Here is a 20,188-nt window from a genome sequence, read left to right on the forward strand (position 1 = left end):
GGATGTCTGACACCTTAACCACTGTACTATGTTACTTGAAGGATTCCACATTCACAAAGTGGGGTTTAATTCCTCAATTTGTTCAATCGTTCTTTGCTGAAGCTGTTTCAGTGCAATATATATAAAAAATGACCACTAAATGTCACTGTAGAGTGAGGTTTCGAAACGTTTCGAAGCTTCGACACATTTGCTTCGACTGTTTCAGTGTTTCACGAAGCCTCGCTTTGCCCACCACTACTCTTAACCGCTCTATCACGGTCTCTCACATCATTAATACACTGGTAAAATAGATCGGGCAGTCAGATGGGTAGCACATCGCACAAAAACATGTATACAATTATATACAATCGATTATGAAAACGATTGACACGTAGCTCCGCAGAAAGAAAGATGGTTCGTTTTGTCGCGCGCACGTGACAGGTACCCCCTGCAGTGAGCTATGGAAGTAAATTGCGCATGCGCCAGAAGCTTATAAGGCGCATGCGCCAACAAGAAGGGCACGCATCAACGCAAAACTAAGAATTTTGTATTAGTTCAACGAAATATTTTAAGTTTTTCACATTGAAGCACCATATTTGTTGAACAAACTAACTATTATTTGTCAGCATTTCAAATGAAAATATTTAAATTCAGTTAACTTATTAATCTTTGTTCAGAGGACTTTTTGAAAGTTGGCGTTTTTACAGTGTGGATTAAAAAGCATTTTTTCACATAATATAACAATATTATTGTTTAATTGATTTAGGCCCCTTTATATATATATATATATATATATATATATATATATATATATATATATATATATATATATATATATATATATATATATATATATTTTTTTTTTTTTTTTCATCTGAGCTGTTAAAATTTGTTATTCTGTTTAATAATATGTTGAAAAAAAATATTTTCTTTAAGCAACATTTGGGAAATATTTTTTTAAATAAAATACATTTTTTAACCATATTGTAATTTTTTTTAAATATATCTTGGACATGTGACATATTTTACACATATGAAATCCAAATATGAACTTGTATGTGAGATATGTAAATTGACTGACTTGTTTGGCTTCAAAATTGTTTTACACAATTTATGGTGCTTACTTGCTGTTTTTGGTGCTGAATAGCTGGAAATTTAAGCATTGGAAATTGGTATTTTATTGAAAAAGGTAGCCAGGGTTGTTAAAATAGAATAAGCCATAACATAATTATAAGGTGCAAAAGGTCCCTGGTGCTTTGGGCAACATGAGAGTATTTATTTTTATTGTTATCAGGTAAAACTGTTCATAGAATTATATAGTTTCCGACCAAATAGCATTGATACTCATAAGTCTCTTTTTTTCTTCGTCTATGGGTATAAAAAAGTTTGTTAGGCAGAACCACATATTTCCAAAGTAACCGTATCACTTTATAGATTGTTTTATAGCAAGTAGCTTTACAATATTAAGCATAAAAAGTAGTGTTGACTCTTAAAAAAAGGTGGAGCCTCAGAGCCACCCAACCTAATAGTCACCCATTCTAAATGAAAACTGTATTATCTAGCACATTTTTAGTTGTGTAGTTAGAAAGCCAAACTTGTCATAATGTGCAATATTTCATGCTTTGTGGTTGGCCGGTGGCATGCAGGTATTACACTGATTACTAAGCCATAGTTACATGCTTTAGACAGGATATTTAAAATAGCATGCTAAGCAATATAGGGAGCGCATCACAGGTTGTCATTGTTCAAAAATTAACGAATGTAAATATAAAAGCAACTAGAGCTCTATAAAGCAAGCTAGGTGGAAATTAAAAATAGTCACATCAATCTTCCGCTGGAACAACATCTTTATAATAGCCCATCCGTAACACAACACAAGCGACATTAGCTTTGCGTGTCTAAAATAGTTTTAAAGCAGAACATTACCGTCTAAAAGAAATACTTCAGCCATGGTGTCGTCCTTCCTCCAGGGTACAAAAGTAACTCCAATATGGGTTTAGGATTTTAAAAAGTTTTGATTCAGTATTTGTTTTTGCCGCTGTCACTCATGTCCATGTGACTGCGGCGCCCATGTGGTGGATCTGGGTGAATGGGTGCACAGTTGCACAAATCTAGATTTGTTGACCGACAGTTTGGGCTACTTATCAGAATAATGGTAATTTATTAGCCTGACAATATTTAATTGGTGGATCATTTTTAGTCTTTTGCCTTACCCAGAATATAAAAATACATATAAATACATTTAAATCGTTTACTTTGATCATTACTATTGGAATGTGAAGAGAATTTTTAAAAATATGTTTCTGATGACAATCAACAGCTGCACCTTTAAGCGGTTTCAAACTTCTGCAGTGAACTTCGTTTTGGGCTGATATTGTTTAAATACGATTTCACACCAGACATTAAGACTGTTGTTTAGAAGTTTGGGATCAGTAAGATTTTACTTCTTAGATGTTATTTTAGTCAGAATTATTTGATCTATATATATATATATATATATATATATATATATATATATATATATATATATATATATATATATATATATATATATATATGATCATATATGATCATATAAGATCATTTGTGAATAAATCATTCAGCTCAGGTTCATTCACTGGAAAGATTTTATTCAAAAGAACAATTCCTTCTTTTAAAAAAAACCATATAGATGTGTGATTACAAGTATGTACATATGTTCAAATATATTATCTTCTAGGGAAAGTCTTATTTTTTTGTTTGCCTGAATTAAAAGCATTTTTTGAATATATATTTTTTAAACTATATACAGTTAATGTCAGAATTATTAGCCTCCCTGAAATATTAGCCCCCTTTATTTTTCCCCAATTTCTGTTTAACGGTGAGAAAAAAAATTCAAGACATTTCTAAACAGAATAAATGAAAAAAATATATAGAGCTTAAAGGGGCTAATAATTTTGACCTTAAAATAGTTCTTAAAAATTAAAAAACTGCTTTCATTCGCCAAAATAAAACAAATAAGATAAAAAAATATTATTAGACATACTGCTCTGTTAAACACCATTTGGGAAATATTTAAAAAAGAAAAAAAATCCAAAGAGGACTAATAATTCTGACTTCAATATGTGTTTTAAAAACTTTAATTTTGATAAATATTTTTTTATTAAAAAATTTTAATGAATATTTTTTTCTATTTCTATGTATTATAAAATATAGTTTATCACAGTTATGGCATTGTTTCTTTAGAAACCATTTCAATGCTGATTTGGTGGTCTAAAATACATTTCAATGTTAAAGAAAAAGAACATCCTTTATTAGAAATATAAACCAAATTTTGCTCAATTTTAAATGTTTTTTACTGTCACTTTTGATCATTGATTTGTTTCAATATAAATTATGTGAGTATATAATGCCAGACAGTCAGAATTCCAGTATTTTCTTTAAAGAATTCCCATGAATATCAGCATTTTCTGATATTTTTGAAGTGTGCCTTAAGCATTTTTCTCATTGGAACTCAGCGCTGAACCGTTCTCGCATTTTGACTTCCGTCCTTCTGTCTGATTCCCCAGCGCGTGTCTGTCAGATGACACCGGCTGATGGAGTCTCTGTCTGCTGAGGCATGTCAGAAATTAGCGCTGCTTGCCAGAAACGCCTGTAGTGCTGTCAGGTGAAATTAGAAAAAATGGAGGCACTCATCCTAGCGACAACTTTACAGTGCGCAGGGAGGGAGGGCTGTTCATTTGAGTCAGTTGGCAGGGGTTTAGTGCCTTTCATCGGAGTGGCGGAAAGGCTGTGTGAAGATAAGATGAGCCGCGCGCCACGTCTTTGACACCGATGGATTAGCAGTGATAATGTGATGATAGTAATTGAGCTCGTAATAATTGCTCAATCACAAGACTCATCCCAAGGGCCTAGTGGCAATATTACAATTCATGTCGCCACACAAGCATTTATGAAACGAGTTACATCATTCAGGGGATTCCGTGCAGGGATTTTGTTATTTCTTTGTTTATGGTTAATGGGGGCAATCTGTGCGGGTTGGAAGTCATCCAAAAATAAAGACTTTAGTTAAAATGCAATGCTTTTCCACTTGGCTGTATATCCCAATATTCTGGTTTGATTTTAAGTCGACTTTTTGCTTTTTAGTTTAACTTTGTGAAGCTATTTTTTACTGGTAGATAATTAGCTAAATTGTTTTGAACATAAAATCCTAACAATTGCTTTTAATTGTGCCAGCAGCGAGATGCACGACGTCCTTGTGTTCGTCTGCTTGATAAAAGAGAGAGAGAGAGTTGACAAGGCCATCTTCTCAGTGTCAGAATTTTCTCAGAGAATCCAACACAAAACCCCAAGTTGCTGAAAAAAGAAAGCAAGGGAGAGAAAGAAAGGGAAAAAAACAGCTGAGGGTGTAAATAATTCATGCAGACAATATGACTTTTTTATGTAAATTTGGTGCATTAACCCTCTATTAGAATGATGGACGACAGATATGGGTGATGTTTCCTTGGTAAGAGCTAATGGATGACCATCATAAATTCACTGCACATTTTATTGTGTTGCCAGGGAAATTGTGCCTGCAGGCAATGTTGTTTACTTTTATGTAGAAAAAAAATCTTGCCTGTCTTCAAAAGGGAGAGGGGAAAGGGAGGGAATAATGGGCTGATGGCCAGTGCCTTGTTATGCACCTTTAGCCACATTTGGGGTGAACGTTCCTCTTCCTCATCCTCTTTTGCCTTCACCATGATGTCATCGCCAGACTAGCCATAGGCATTCATTCATAAATGCACACACTGTCTCTCTCTGTCTCTGTATTTCCTCTCCTGTCTAAGAAGACTGCATTATTGTACTTGACCTCCATGTATAAATAATTATTTTAAACTTGATTTTAGCACTTCCGTGGAGCACCTACCCTTCATTTTAGGCAAATGTGGCTGTCAAGGTTTAAAGGAAAAGAAAATACCATAAAACTATTTTAACAACTTCTGTGCAATAGTTCAGGTTTTCTGAAGATATACAATAACTTTATATGAGTAGCATACTCTTGTGGTATGTTTATGAGAAATAGCCTCACTCTTCAAAATAAAAGTTCTTCCCTATTGAGGGTTCCATGAAGCATCTTTAACATCTATGAAACCTATAAAAGATTTCCATAGTGGAAAATCGTTTTTAATATCACTGATGTGCTCTTCACACTTCAAAAATAGCAATTTTACACTCAAAAAATGTTTGCTGTTTATTTAAACTACTTTCAAGGATCTATTTTGGGTTTACCTTTTACTTTATATATCAATGATCTTCCGGCCATTTGTCTTTATAATAATATGCAAATGTATGCGGATGACACTGTTATACCCTAAACAGTGTTTTTTGTTCTTTTCTAAGAATGAAAGGTTAAGTGTAGTACCAGATGTATTTGTATCTGGGGAAAGATTACAAGATGTATCTGATTACAAGTGTCTTGGTGTTTTGATAGATTCACAGGTTAAAAAGGTTTGTAACCGGGTCAGATTCAGTTTAGCAAATTTTTGATTTATTCGTGATGAGATGTCATGTGAGGCTGCTCTGATCTATTATCACTCCATGATCATTTCCCATTTCACTTATTGTTTAACCACTTGGTCCCAAGCTAGCATTACTACTTTGAAGCCTCTTGAATTATTATACAAACAATCCTTAAAAACCCTTGATAAGAAATAAGTTCAATTTCACCATTGTTCAATATTAAAGAAATGCAACCTGCTTAGTTGAAAAAAATATATTTAAAAATTAAATATGTACATATTTGTTTAATGTTTAAGACCTTACATAAACAGACTATGTTTATTAATTAATGTGCATTGACCCTGTAAACAAATAAACTAAACTAAACTTATTTAAATTGTATTTAAGCAATAAAATTCTTGAGTTTTTTGACAACTTAGTTGTTTTAGTCAAAGTCAGCTTTGTTGTCAATTTAACCACATGTACAGGACATACAGAGAATCGAAATTGTGTTACTCTCAGACCCTAGGTGCATAACAGATAATATTAATACAAAAAGTAGAACTACAAAAACAAATTACAATAAATACAATTACACACATAATATAATGTAAAATAATATTAAGGAATCTACAAATATTAGTACACTTAAGGGCATTTGGGCATATGTTCAATCCACTTTGTAAAAAAATAAAATTAAAATAAAATAACAATAATAATTTTAATTAATTTCCTCATGTTGTACTAACACAAATCAATTATGTGGAACCCTGCATTTTTTTTACAGTGTAAAACACTTCGCAGAGTCAGCTAACTGCAGACCAGTTGTGTGGAATAAAGTGTTAGTGTTTGTAACAAAGTATCTACAGGTTCTGTATTTTGTGATTCACAGTTTATTTATGGTTATCTGGTTAAATTACAGATATTTTTAGTGTAGTAAACTGTAAATTTCTTAAAATTAACTAAATGTAATTCTATACTTTATATAGAATGAATTATCCATTTCTAAATATAAAAATATTTTATATTTCACAATTCTTAATGGGAAATAGTTCATTCATTCCCTTGTTAAAGAGGGCCTATTATGCAAAAATCACTTTTATAAGACTTTTAACACAGTTGTGTGGCAACAGTCTGTGAATATAACCAGCTTCTAATAGTAAAAAAATAAATAAATTATAATCACACTTGAAAAAAACTGCAGAAACACTTTCATTGGCTTTTTCCCTTTGAACGTGTCATCAGAGGGAGAAAATTCCACCCATTAGTAGTGATCTCTCCCTCATTAGCATAAGATGTTAGTCATGTTTTAAATCTGCCACTATGCTGACACATAGGAATTTGTAGCTCCGCCCTCTTTTGAAAAGAGCACATTCTCATTAGAAATTTGAAGTGAAAAATGTCACACTTAGGATCAAAGCCTAAAAGGGGCCGTTTTAAAGAGTTATAAAAGATTATTTGATGGGTATTTTGTCCTGAAACTACATATACACACTCATGGACATCAGAGACTTTTTTTACAGTACATCTAAAAAGGGGCATAATAGGTCCGCTTTAAAGCTTAGGTTTTTTCACAGATTTTTATGCTTATTTACTTTAAATCCATGTTTTTTTAATCTCATGGCTGGGTGGCTTGGTTCACAAATTATAATGCTTCAAAAACACTTTTACAATCTTGTTAGAACAAAAATTGAATGAAGAATACTTCATGAACTGCTAAAAAAGTCACAATGCCTTTTTTTCTTATTTTGCAGCTTGGTAGCTCATATCCTCACTCGTTTTGCATGAAAAAGAAGCCTTTTGAGTTCCCCACAAGATAGACAGGTGAGTAAATGATTACAGAATATTCATTTTTTGGATGAACTATCCCTTTAAGACCCTCTTTGTCTTCTCCGGAGTGTTTTCTGTGAAGGACCACTTGCTTAACTTTCCCTAATGAGCTATGAGTTTTGTCAGGAAGCTTTGGTGCAGTCTGTGTTAGGCAGTCTGTGTGTTTCTGAGAAAGGCAATGGGAGAGAGAGCGAATGAGCGCAGAGGTGAAGCAGATGGTTGGGTGCAGCTGTTCGACAATAGACAGACTGGTGAAGCACCTCTGGATGCAGCCGAGCATCAGTGCCACATCTGGGCTTTAGTCACACCACAGTCTTTAATGGAGAACCGAGACTCACATAGCCATTTATATCTGAAGATGCATCTGTAGAAGACAGCAGGAGACAACAACATCCTGACTAGTGCATTTCAGAGAACATGTGAGATGTGTTTAGTAGCACAAAGAGATGGTTTTGGGTTCAAATCCCAGGCTGATTTTCTGTGTCACCCCTCCTACACACACTGGGGTGCAAATAGGTTGGCTAAATGGTGGAATCAAAAGCCATGTACTTTGTCCTCCACGAGGCCGTCTGTTAAACATATAGGCTAGATGATAATTAACAGCACAGCTGGCTGGTGCCATGTGTTGTAATAGGTCTCGGCTCACTGCTTGGTCCTCAGAGAGTCTTTACCATGCGTTCCTAATTTCTCAATTTGTCCATGGGTTTCTGCTCTGTATTTCTCCTTGTTCTTTCTGTAGAGATCTATTTGTTATTATTTGTAGGCCAGGGGTTTTGAACTGAGAGCTGAAAGATTTCATGTAAGGTCAAGGAAAAAAAAATTTAGGACAGTGTCTAAAACTGCTTTGAAACAGTATGTGTTATGACGAGTACTATACAAATCAGTAAGGTTGAAGTCATTGTTGAACATAATGTAAACTAGCCATGGTATCTTCTATACTACACATATTAGTACCTAAAAAGTTTAAAAGTTTTCCTCTTAAATTTTTTAGGTACTAATATATATTTTTGAGGTACCAATATGGACCCTTTAAGTACAAATGTGTACTTTTTGAAAAGGTACCACCCCAGTGACAGCTCATGTACCTTTATTTCTGAAAGTGTACGATCCATACTAATTATATAGTAGTAAAGTATATCGTAGTTACCCCATAGAGTTAGGGTTATTTTTGTAGGAAAAATATTTTGATGGTTAAAGATGGCTTTGCCACTCTCAATGTTAACTGGCAAGGCCAAAGGTATTGTACAATCCTTTGGTATTGCGCAAATAAAGTCTTGCTGTTGCAGTTTAAAAATCAACTTGTATAGAGGGCTGTACACATGGGTTGGGCAATAAAACTGAAACAACTGGCTAATTTAATGTTGGAGGTTTCATGGTTAAATTTGACATGTCTGGTGGCCAATCTTTATTGATTGCACATTCCACCAAGAGCAAATTGGTTCTAAGAAATAATACATTATCATTATCATTATCAGAACAAAAATAAAACAGTTCAACTGAAAAAAAAAACTAAAACAGAGACAAATGTTAACAAAACATTTTTTAGACACAGAATTAGAAACAGCACAGGAGGAAAACAACAATAAGGGTAAAGACGAGGATCAAACGTAGCCGGACAAACAGGGAAAACCACTATGTAATGCTTCACGGGAAAAAAAACAAGACTCAGCAAAGAGTCTGTGTGAATGAGGTGTGAGTTTAAAAAAACTAAAACAGAGACAAATGTTAACAAAACATTTTTTAGACACAGAATTAGAAACAGCACAGCAGGAAAACAACAATAAGGGTATAGATGAGGATCAAACGTGGCCGGACAAACAGGGAAAACCAATATGTAATGCTTCACGGGAAAAAAACAAGACTCAGCAAAGAGTCTGTGTAAATGAGGTATGAGTTTAAAAAAACTAAAACAGAGACAAATGTTAACAAAACGTTTTTTTAGACACAGAATTAGAAACAGCACAGGAGGAAAACAACAATAAGGGTAAAGACGAGGATCAAACGTGGCCGGACAAACTGGGAAAACCACTATGTAATGCTTCACGCGGAAAAACAAGACTCAGCAAAGAGTCTGTGTAAATGAGGTGTGAGTTTCCAGCCCAGAAACTGATTCCACCATTTGAATTATAGTTTGAGCATTTGATTTGTTGTTTAATTATTGCAGAATTGTACTGAGTTGTTCATGAAATTTAAATTTCAAATACATTTAATTTCTCATTTGAGAATATATTTTTTATTTATTATTTGATCGTTTAAGCATTTGATTAATCATTTTGGTAGTTGTTTTGAAAGTTCGGTTTAATATTTAATCTTTTCATTTTCATTTTGTTAGTAAAAAACGTCCATATATACATAACAGTTAAGTTAAAAGAAATTAACAGTCCACATGAGCTAAGCGTTTTTTATTTATTTATTTATTTATTTTTGTAGAGCGAACTAGGTAAATGTGAGATAAAAATTCACATTAAAAGTCTTTCTGCAACTTTCACTTTGGACTGTGGGGGAAACTTGAGCACTAGATTAAACTCATGCAGACATGAGGAGAACATAAAAACTCCACACAAAAAGGCTTCCTGATTTAACTGGGACTCGAACCAGCAACCATCTTGCTGTGAGGCAACCATGCTAACCACTTAGCCACCATGCCACCACTAAAACAATATTTAAATCAGATATAATATTGTAGTGTGTTAGTAATAATGCTAACAATTCAGCTTTGCCATAACATGAATAAATTATTATTTTTAAATATATTAAAATAAAAAACATTTTGATGAAGGTGCTACACTTAGCACAGTGTCATAGTTGGTATATATACTATATACAAAGTCCTCTGTTGAATTAGTAATATGTTTTGTTTAAAGCTAAGCCAGTAGTCTCCAGGTGTTTTTATCTGTGTGTGTGTGTGTTTGTCAGCTTCGTTCAGTGCCTGTTAGTGGTCTCAGAGGGACCAGGCCCAAAGGCCTCTCTCTCCATCTGGGAAACTGTTTCCAGGGAAAGCACTAGTCTGGTGAGGTGGCATTCTGCTGCTTCTTGACCACTTCAGGCATGTTTATATACTGAGGCAAACTTACTGGTGAGAGAGTTCAGGTGTGCCCAAGAGAGCTGGAGCAGTGGTTGAATCTCTACGTGCTGTATTTACTTGCCCTGTAGCATTCATACACAGCACATGCGCACAGTTCTGCCTGCAGTTATCATGAGCATTTCATTTGGACTAATTATCGGGTCCAATTAGAGGCTGATGTGCTGTGGTGAAATGTTATCTTACTGTCAAAAGAGACACTGGAGGGGTTGAAGCTTCACGTAGTTAATAGTCAATGCAAAAAATATATCATTAATGGCATACAAAGCAGCTAATAGATACTTCTGGCAGATTCAGAATCAGTGGAATACTTTTATATAAATGTATCGTATAGCAGTTTCATTTAAAAACTCATAGTTAAATATTGAACCTGCATATCAAATCTATTGATTCTCTTTCAAGTATTTTTTTTTCTCTAATGTGGATTGAACACCTTAGAAAAGATGATGTTACCAGTCCGAAGTAAATAAATGAAATAAATTTGTTCATTCATTCGGTTTAGTCCCTTATTTATCTGGGGTCACCACAACAGAATGAACCGCCAACTATTTCAGCATATGTTTTACACCGCAGATGCCTTTCCAGCCACAACCCAGTACTGGGAAACACTTATACACTCTCGCATTCACACACACATTAATATGCTATGACCAATTTAGTTCATCCAATGCATCTGTACAGCATCTCTTTGGACTGTGGGGAAACTGGAGCACCCGGAAGAAACCCACACAAACTCGAGGAGAACATGCAAACTCCACACAGAAATGCCAGCTGGCTCAGTCGGGACTTGAACCATTGAGCTTCTTGTTGTGAGGCGACAGTGCTAACCACTAAGCCACTGTGCCGCCTTATTAAATAAAATATTTTTTGTAATTCAAATAATACAACTAGTCTATAGTTTGTTACAGTATAACAAAAACATGACTGAGCATGCAGTGTAGTCTGATTCACAATTAAATTATTCAAACTATTTTTAGTGACTCAGAAACAGATCTTAGCCAATGTGGTGTAAATCCCAAATGACTCTGAGTTGGGTACTTTCTTGTTCATATGAAAGATAGTACAACAGAAGTCCCCTAGAGAGTATTGTGGTACTTTATTGTGAATTGATTGAATTAAATCTTTGCAGCTTGCTTTATGCAAATGAATATTTTGTACATTGAGATTTGTAAAATAAATGAATACTGTACTCTCATTAGAAACAGTTAGAATTCCAAGAAAGGTATGTGTTGCTAGTATTTCCTTTGCTTAAGTTTTGAATATTCATGCAGAAGACAAAATTTCAAGTAAAAATCCTCCCGTTTTGAGACCAATTGCAACGTGACATAGGAGTGCGGTTCCCCGACCACCAAATTGATTGACATCTGCGTATTAACATGTCTTCTTAGTAACGTGTATGATTACATCAACACGACTGGATGTGAGAAAAGCAACCGAGATTTGTTTGGTTTGTTCAGCTCATACTGATCATCAGTCATCATCAAGAATGTGATCAAGAATGAGTTTTACAATTTTAAAACATTTATAAAGTTTGTGGACGTTATTTAGTACATTAACATAAGATATCCACACAGCAGTGAATATTAACATGTATCCTGTCACATTTCTGTGCAAAAACAGTGCAAAGTTAAACATGCGGGGCTGTGTGTATGTGTGTGTCTGTGTGAACTTTGTAACGACATTGTGTGCGACACATCGTTCTCATCGACTCATTAACTCTACAACAAACACATCAAATAGTCATTGCTAAAGTTTTTACTGTAGTATTTCTCTTAAGTTATGTTAGATCTGCTTCCTTCATGTCTGTCAATGTGCTGTTTATCTGACGCAGCTGAGGTGGAGGTTAAGGCACGCTCTAACACACATGGGAACGGTGGGCAGGGAGAACTAGCATTAAAGGCACATGCAACAAAAACAGCTACAGTGTGTTTCAACATTTAAAATTCCTACATTCTGAAAGTAATATAATATGATCTATAATAGATCATCTAATGGGTGTTTTGAGCTGAAACTTTACAGACACATTCTGGAGACAAAAAAGACTTATCTTAAATCTTGAAAAAAGGGGGTAAAATAGTGGCCCTTTAAGAAAATTTAATTGGAAAATCTTGGATAATTTCTTTATTTACATTAATATTGCTTCTAATGAGAGTACTTCATCTAAAAAAAGCTGCTCCTGCCAGCAGACTCGCCTGCCGCTGTCAAACATTGCTCAGCTTGAGCGGTGTTTTGTGCCCAGTAATTCTAATATTAATCATCTTACTATTAATTAAACCGGTTAAGTGCTAGTTGCGGTTTTATTAGTAGTGCCATTTGGACATTGAAGTGACACTCCTAATGGGGCTGCACTTTTAAAAAAAAGAGGCATAATTGGGTTTGGCAATTCCATTTACTCAGACGGCCACTTGCCCTTCCCTCATCCATCTATAATTCATCTAATTACTGATATTGTGGTGCGAGTCACTCTCAATTTAGGAGACAAACATGATTATTTAATATTAATAACGTCCCAAACATATGCATTTTCTCTGTTCCAGCATTCTCCCTTTCAATTTTTAATGATTTCTTAACACAACGGGTGAGAGCAATTCCAAATAGAACAACAAAAGAGGCCTCTTGTACGTGACCTTTCTAGCCTGTATTAGCGACACGTCAACTAACAATCAAGACAAAAGCCCAGCACAAGCAGATGGCATTGCCTGTGTTATTAATGAACGCTCAAAGTTAAAAGCATGCTAGCCTTTAGCGAGAAGTGGATGGAATTGCAGGGTCTGAACGTTCAGTGGAATTTGACTCATAATGAGCTCAATGCTAGTCGTGGATTCTGGTGAGATACTGAGATGCCGTAGATTATTTAGGGCAATAAAACACAGACAAACTCCCTGGAACATGCGGGAGGTAAATGAAGTCCCAGGGGCGTTGTATTCTCCAGCTCCAACTGATACATTTGTTTAATTCTTATCCGACAGACAGCCCATACTGGCCCTCATGTGTGGGGAGCGTGCGAGAGCCGTAAAGAAAGGGGGAAGAAAAGAAATGAGAGCGAGGTATGCAAGTATTAGCATGAGTATGTGCCGTGGGTTGGACGTCATTGTTTTTTCTTGAGGATAGATCAGTGGCTATTGTAAACCCTCATGGATTACCTTTGGGTGATGCTCAAGGTATTGCTTATATAGGCAGTCTGAGTAATTCAATATCAAAAGCTAAGCGTTATGAGGATTTCTGAATGAATGAATGATCTCTCTCTGCTAGCTTTCTTTCCCTCATACAGTATTGTGTGCCCACTCATTCACTGTGATCTGCTTACTCATGGATTTGGAAACACAGATAAAGTGAACAGAAAAGAAAGCTGCTATATGACTTGTAATTTCAGTTTGCAGTTCTTAGCTGACAGCAGTGTCTCTGCTGTGCTTTTTTTCTGCTGCTGTAGCTCATCTACATAAAGGTTCAACATGTTGTACATGTACACATAGAGGTGATCCACTGCAGATCCTGGTTGTTACCAGTCTGATCATTAGTGTTTGACATACAACTTCTGCTCACTGGATTTGCTGTAATGATGGTTCTGCATGACAATATTGTAGATCAGCAGTTTCTGAAACACACAGAGTACAAAGCAGCAAAGCAGCCCATTTGACAACAACAAGCATGGTACATTCAAAGTCAACTACAATAAGGGTGCATTCACACTATGCCATCTGAACCGTGCCCAGGTGCGCTTCCTAGTTCAATTGACAAGTGTGAGTGCTCCGGATTGGGCCCAGGCGCGAATTAGTTGCCCGGCTCTGGTGTCATATCGCGGTTCGGTTAGGCTTTGGCACAGTACCCTTGTAGTGTGAGTGCAAAGCGTGCCTGAGCCCGAAACCAAAAACGTGACATCACTTTTAAGGTTTCATATGGATTTATTAATCATTCTTACTTTTTGATGATTCTGAGCTGTCATAGTTTATTAAAGACACACACCCCTTGCTGCACGACAGCTTAACCTTCAATATAACTAAAGCAATGTCCACTGTACTGAGCGATAACGCTTCTCTTTTGTTAAACTGAACAGCACATCATCGATGACGTAAGGGTGCTCTGATTCAGAAGGTAAAGATGCAGTGTGAGTGCAGGCCGAGTGGGAGCAGGGAGGGACAAGTGTACTTCGCCATGGTTTAAGACAGCAGTACCTAGTGTGAGCATGCCCTAAGTCTCTTTTTTTCAGTTTGATTCTAGGTTTGAACTTTAATCTTTTGTTTTGACCACATCTACATACTTATATTTATTGAGTTGCTGCCATGCCATGTTAGTGGCACAGGCCATAACTTAAAACTAACAGCCTCAGATTTCATTCCTATTAACAATTATATATGGCTCTACCTTCACCTTCACTATCTATTTTTGGTTTAAACTGATTTATTGAATATTTTTTAATTAGATGTATCTAATAAAGTGGCTGATGTGTCCCACCAAGCAATTTATGTTTAATAGACATCTAAAGCTGCATTTACACTGCAGATCTTGATGGTCAATTCTGATTTTGTGACTGTATCTGATGTTTTTGCTGAACAGCTTACATCATCTTTTAAAATTGACTTGTATCTGAAACACAAAATGACCAGGAAAAAATGACTGACAGCTGTTAATAAAAGAGCACTTGTGCTATAGGACAATATAAAAGCTGTGTTAGTCCTAGTATATAAGATTTAAGGTTTGCAACTCTGCTGAAGTCTGTTCTGAAATGAAAGCGTCAGACTTGACGTCATTCACTACAGTTTTTAATGCTGCGTGAAAGCACATTGACAGGTGTAAATCCAATCTACCTGCTTACACTGCAGACAAGAGAGCATGGATCCGATTCATATTGGATAAATTTCCACATACGAACAAGACCTGAATCTGATTTAAGTAAATCGGAATCCAAGTGATTTTTTCCTGCTTACATGTACATGGGCCATATCCAATCTGTGCCACATGGAAGAAAAATATCGGAATTGAGTCACTTGAACCATGCAGTGTAAATGCAGCCTAATAGAGGTGTAAAATAAGGCTAAATTTGGGCTGTTCGTGAAAATCGTATAGACATCTAAAGTGTGAATAGCTCACTAGTCATCATGTTTTGTCATTCATTCCTGTGTATGTGATGACTAGGCTAGTTTTGGGATATTCTAAGATGTCTGTTGGACTAACACACACAAAGAATGCTTGCCTGGGTTTAATGGCTGATTTTGCACCAACTAATGCCAATTAACAGAACTTTTTTCAGTTTTGCTGAATCAGTGCATTTACCTACTGTAATTAGTATCTATTCTCATTAGTTGGTGCTCATTTTTGCTAATTGAACATATTAAATTGCCATTTTTGGGTTGTGGGATGTCTGAGAAGTGACATACCTTAATCTTGTGATTTTCTACATTGATCTATGTCAGAGCAGTGGGAATTGGCCTTAAAAAAGAACGCAATTGTAAGCTGTGGTTTAAGCGGAGCAGTGAAAGATTCCACTGCACTGTTCAGTAGCTCATAATACTCTTACCCTTCGCTCCTTTCCTTTCTCATGCCAAGGTTGGGGTCGGTGCTCCCAGCAGAACATTGTAAGCTAGCGTGGTGAGGTTCAACAGGTGCAGAGCTCTCTCATCTGATCCATGGCTGCAGGGCTGAGACAAAACATCTAGCACCTGAAATTAGTCTCTCCGGGAAGATGAGTTAAGGTTCTCCTCTCCGTACATTTACCTAGTAGGTGGATCCTTCCTGGTTTCCAGACTACAGGAGCTGTCATTGCAAATACGCACATCACTGAGGCAAGATGTTAATTGCCGTCATAGTGGCGACATACACTCATGTGTGTGTAGTCTGGCTGCAGCTGCGCAAATGAGATTTGGATGTTCGCCGACGGTGTCTCCTTGCTAGAGATAATTGACCTGCAGGGTCTGCCTCCGAGCTTCCCACCCCTTCTCCTCCACAGTCCTTGACAGTCTGGGACCCTCTGATTGGTCGGTAGTCAGCATTAAATGGCAGCCCTGTGACCCAAGCTCCCCATTCCCCCGCCCTTTCTCTTTCTCAGCTCCTTTACAAGGACATACAGGAGCTGAGGTGGCCAAACCAGCGGAGCTCTTTCACATGGACCCCCACACCTACAACATGTACACCTACTGCTTAGTCATTTGTTTCTGTTGTCACCCAGCCAAGTCTTAATTAGCTGAGAACATCTTGTTTGGACTGTTGTCCATGTACCAGGTACAGCAGTTGGATGTTTACGCTTTATTGCCTTATGAATTGTGTGTATAACACGTTTAAATTACAGAAGCGTGCAAAATTGCATCATTAACAGTTTTGTGAGAGTCACACATTTATTACACTTAGCATCTACAATGGCTCGAAACATCTGTAATGCTGGTCAGAACCATTTATATAATATGGGGATTATTCATTCCGGTGATTGTTTAGTTTTCATATATGATCTCTGCCGTTTCTTCTCTGATTCTTTCTTTAAAACACAAGTCCTTAAACATCACATTTGATGAATTGCTGACTGAATATCCAAGTGTTATGTGTCCGGATGAAACACAAACTAAAGTTTTGATGATGCGCTTTGCAATGATGGTAAAGATAATTGCTTTGACTTACAGAAGCCACACATTAAGCAAATTAAAGGGCACCTATGATGATAATCAACTTTTTAAAGCTGTTTGGACAGAACTGTGTGTAGGTATAGTGTGTCCACAGTCTACAATCATGTTGGGGTATAAAGACAATAAGTCTCTTTTTAAAAAATATTCTGACGTTACAATAGGATCTAAAACCCTTTCTATTTTGAGGCCCACAGCATTGTGATGTAGGGGTGCGGTTTTCCCACCCACTGAATTGATTGACAGCCGCGTATTAACAAGTTTCCAGAGCAACACGTATATTTATATCAACAAGACAGGACGTGCGCAAAGCAACTGGGATTAAAAGATCTGTTCAGCTCTCTGTGATCATTAATCATCATCAAATGTGATCAAGAATGAGTTTTACAAGTTTAAAACATTTTTAAAACAGTACATGTTTGTTATGAATTACAGCGATTTTACAGTCTTTACTTTATCACCACAGCCGCATTTCAGTACAATTATAAAAGAAAACGCTTCAATTCTAGTTTGTGGAAGTTAAATCAAGTTTATTTTATACATTTAACATAACAGATGCCCACACAGCAGTGGATGTTAACGTGTATCCTGTCACATTTGCCATGCTAAAACAAAGTTAAACACATGCACTGTGTGTGTGTGTGTGTGTGAACTTTGTAATGACATTGTGTGCGACTCATCATTGCAGAAAGGCTTGAATTAACCCCACAACATATACATCAAATAATCATTAGGAAAGTTCTTACTGTAGTATTTCTCACAAGCGTTACGTGAAAACTGCTTTCTTCATGTCTGTCACTGTGCTGTTTATCTGACTCAGCTGGAGAATGAGGCACACTCTGACAGGCACGGTGGGTGGGGAGAACTTGCATTAAAGGCACAGGCAACAAAAACAGCTACATTGAGTTTAAAGCAGAAAATTCTAATATTCTGGAGCTATTCTGAACTTTACAGACACATTCTGGGAACACAAAAGACTTATCTTAAATCTTGAAAAGGGGTAAAATAGGTGCCCTTTAAACAACCTATGTATTAGAGCTCTAGGCGGACTGATTGTACAATGTATTTAAGCCCAGACACATTTTAAAACAGTTTTCTCCTTGCTTAACAATTACACTAACTTATATTGAAAAGAAAGAAAACTCTTTTGGACAAAATGCTGCATTGCGATTTTTTAAACACATATATAATTTATTAATCTTACATTTAATATTAATCTAAATCTGTATTATTATTTTTCATAAAATTATTCATATTTTTTAATGGCTTTTCTAGGTTTAAGAAATGTAGAAATGTTTTTTTTTTCTTTAAAGGCGAGATGAAACAGTAATAATGATAAAACATATTTTAATAAAAAACAACCCCTGCGTCACAAAACAACCATTTTCTTTTCAAACATATATTTCCATGTCATCATTTTGTATTATATAATAGCACATAGAGTAGATGTACAGCAGTCAACAGTAAACAACTGTTTAAATCAGAGTATTAAAGGCCCGTTTCCACTGAGTTGTATGGGTCGGTATGTGTCACTTTATTAGGCTTGCGTTTCCACTGCCAAAAGGGTACCAATGGTCACATATTATAAGATTTGTTTCCCTTTTTTTCATTCTCCTGGCTTGAACACACGTTAGTGATGTTTGTCTTTAAACCAATAGCGTTCAACTGCGTGTCAAGCTCTGCCTTTTGGTACCCTTTTGTTGTGCTAGGTACCCTTTCAAAGGGGTTAGGGTTGTAACGGTATGAATTTTTCACGGTATGATAATCGTCTAAAACAATACCACGGTTTGACGGTTTCGCGGTATACGGTATGTTACAAAATAATAGAACAGTGAAGCAAATTTGACTTTTTCCAAATAATATATTTTTAGTTACTATAAACAACACCACTTACAATGAACAAATAAAAATAAGAAAATAATAAATAATGTGTCAAAGTCCAAATAAAGTCCAAATAAACATGGTGCAAATCCTCAGTAAAAAATAGATATAAATATTTACTATACTATAAATAGTTACATAACGAAACTAGATTCAATATGGAACATCCCTAGGTTTTATGTGCCAGCATGGATATAGTTGTCTATGGATATGGATATGGTTGTCTGCAATGCAGACAAACAGCTGCATCTTCATTTGCGTCTTTTGAAAACAGCAAGAGCAGCAGTTCGTCTTTGCTGTGTCACTGTTTTGTCATGTTTCTGTGCTGCTGTGCATGCAAAAGTACTTAGTATGAGAATTATTTCATGCAAAACTTTTTTTTTTGCGTTTTATTTAGCCGCGCATAAATGTATGCCTATCTCTCATTCCGTGTTGTTCAAAAAGCTTAGTCCACAAACAAAAGCGAAACCTATGCTTATTGGTTGTGATATAGCGAGTTTGAACCAATCTGGGCATGGAGGAGGGACAATGCATCAATGTATCATGTCTGATTTGTCCGGAGACACAGTGACGAGCGTTTCTTTGTCAAATCAGCGTTGTCAAATGTTGATGACGTAACCGCACTGATTCCGGAGCCTCTGAAAGTCCGCGAATGTTATGTGATACAGCACTGGAAAGCTGAGATTCTCTTCTTTATGCCAATCTTTGAATTGTATGAATCGGATCAGCGGATCAAAAGTTATTAAACATTTAAGAGCAATACTTATTTTTAGCCGCGGGCGGCTATCTCTGTCTTTAAGGGTTAAAACCGTTGATATGCAATTGTTCATGGTATGATAATCGTGCACGTTCAAATCGTGGTAAACCGTCATACCGGTATATTGTTACAACCCTAAAAGGGGTACACAAAAAGTGTTAGGGTACGGTTTGCTTTTTGGTACCTTTTGACAGTGGAAACTGCACCATACCATATCATACCACTCAGTGGAAACGGCCCAAAAATCAACCCAATTTGTAATGAAATGAGCTTGTTTGACTTGAATATTAATGAAAGTACATTGCACCTACTGTAACTGTAATGCAAATTCAAAATTTGATTGTATTATGCTGAACTTAATCTGAGTTAAATCAGATTTCTAGTAACCAGCATAACTTTATTAGGAAGGTAAATGTTGAAATGAAATGTTATTGGTTGTTTTTGCACAATATCAAAAGGAAACATTAGGTAGTCTTTTTTGTTGGGCTATGTTGGAAAATACTTGAACATCTGTTATGTTGAAATTTGGAGGGTTACAACTGTGAGGATTTGTGCTTGCGGTTTGGATGAGGATCTTCTGAAAAAACTTGA

The 20,188-nt window shown here is 36.0% G+C and overlaps 1 long non-coding RNA gene across 1 annotated transcript in view; it reads left to right on the plus strand.

The window, feature by feature from the left end:
* LOC141378231 (uncharacterized) overlaps window positions 1-20,188 on the plus strand; it is a 230,306-nt gene that overhangs the window by 135,502 nt on the left and 74,616 nt on the right. The window contains exon 2 of the long non-coding RNA XR_012392236.1: window positions 7,194-7,263. This is a non-coding gene — a long non-coding RNA (uncharacterized lncRNA). The remainder of the gene's footprint in view (window positions 1-7,193; window positions 7,264-20,188) is intronic.

Source organism: Danio rerio, chromosome 16 (assembly GCF_049306965.1).
Source record: "Danio rerio strain Tuebingen ecotype United States chromosome 16, GRCz12tu, whole genome shotgun sequence".
Classification (NCBI taxonomy): domain Eukaryota; kingdom Metazoa; phylum Chordata; class Actinopteri; order Cypriniformes; family Danionidae; genus Danio; species Danio rerio.